Source organism: Mastomys coucha, unplaced genomic scaffold (assembly GCF_008632895.1).
Source record: "Mastomys coucha isolate ucsf_1 unplaced genomic scaffold, UCSF_Mcou_1 pScaffold1, whole genome shotgun sequence".
Taxonomy (NCBI): Eukaryota; Metazoa; Chordata; class Mammalia; order Rodentia; family Muridae; genus Mastomys; species Mastomys coucha.
Window position 1 is genome coordinate 21,746,797 of NW_022196891.1, and position 1,918 is coordinate 21,748,714.

Sequence of the window (1,918 nt, forward strand, 5' to 3'; positions counted from 1 at the left end):
CTATGCTCCACAACCTAAAAACGGAAAGGTCCTGCTGCTGGATATAACCGTCATCAAACACAGAGAAATCATGGAGGTGTTCAATTAGAAGTTCCATCCCTACTGACCGACGTTCATGGTGCTAGAATGCTCTACACACATTCCTGGGAAGGTTCTCATCAATCTCACTTAGCTATGAACACTCCACTCGCCAATGACAACCTGCCTTTAAGATAGACCCACTGGTGTAGCGTGTAATTATTAAAAACAACCCACGCTAAAGCCAGCTACACACTGGCAACACGGTCTCGGTCTTTTGCCAGCCTGGTACATTGCCTGAGACCAAGACTGAGTGTTTCTCGTCAACCCCTTTCCACAATGCTGGCTCTGGCAGCTGTGGGTGTGCTCTCACCAGCCTGTGCTCCGCCTCATTGCTGTTACCTGTTCCCTGGAGTGTGGTCCTAGCCCAATCTTCCTGTCCCAAAGACTAACTGAATTCTGCCCCAATATGTCCCTTTTTTATTTATTTATTTTATTTTATTTTATTTTATTTTGGTTTTTCAAGATAGGGTTTCTCTGTGTAGCCCTAGTTGTCCTGGAACTCGCTCTGTAGACCAAGCTAGCCTCAAGCTCAGAAATCCACCTGCCTATGTTCTTTCCCTCTGGCCCACCTGAGTCACTGCAAATGGAAATCACCAGACAATCTTAGTTTAGAATCAGCAGATAACACAACCTCTGGATGCAGAATCTATCGTCCTAAACTCATCAACTATTCTATGTTAGAAATCTTCCAGTGGCAGTGGTGGAATCCGCCATCACCAGATCTAACATTCCTGGTCTACATATTGCCTCCTTTCGCTCACACCTCGCCTTATAAATAACCATTCCTTCCTCCGGCCTTCCCTCTTCCTCTCTTGGACCTAGAAAGCCTGTCTCCTCCTTGCCCAGTGACTGGCTTTTTTTTTTTTTGAGAGACAGGGTTTCTCTGTGTAGCCCTGGCTGTCCTGGAATTCACTCTGTAGACCAGGCTGGCCTCAAACTTGGAAATCTGCCTGCCTCTGCCTCCCAAGTGCTGGGATTAAAGGCGTGTGCCGCCACCACCCACCAGCGATTGACTTCTTGTCATCTTTATTGTTCAATCAATTGATTAGGGGAAAATTCTGCTACATACTGGTGCAGCAGTGAGTGGCATGACCATTATGGGAGTGGCCAACTACTTCATTATTAGGTTTAAGGACCACTCTATGAGATGTAACCTCTATACAACACTATTAATGAGCCAGAGACCCTGAGACCAGATAGGTCATGGGCCCAAGGGGAAAACTACTGCTATTTTTCTGATAAATGAACATACCAAAGAAATGTCCCCTGGTGATATATTCTATGCCCATAGGTCAGCGCATCAACCCCTATCAGAGAAGCTGCTAGCAGTAGATGATCATTAACATAAAGACCCACAGCTGAGCAAAGTGCGTAGTGTGGGAAACTTTGGAGCACTCAGCCCTCAATGTGGTGGGACGTCTTTATCGACCTCCTGTAAAGGCTCAGAGATCTGTTTGGAAAGTGAGGAGGAAGGATGTAAGAGCAGAGGTGGTAGACGAGTCCAAAGAAGAAGCAGCTTCCAGTCACAACGGGGCGGATGCTCACAGGAATGCACCGAGCCTGCAGAGCCTGCGACAGACAGTGTGCATGAGACCTACACAGGTTCAAACCAGGCGAGCATCCCAGCACAGAAGAGAGGAAGTGGGCACCAAGTTCTACCCCTAACCACAAAGCTACTTGCAATTGATAGCTGCTGGGAGAGGAGAAATTAGTTTCCTTCAGTGGTATGACACTAAGTATATTCACTGCACTCCAGGACAGGCCTCATAGAAGTAGTTAGATAACGCAAAACAGTCCCTCCCTCCCTCCCTCCCTCCCTCCCTCCCTCTCTCCCTCC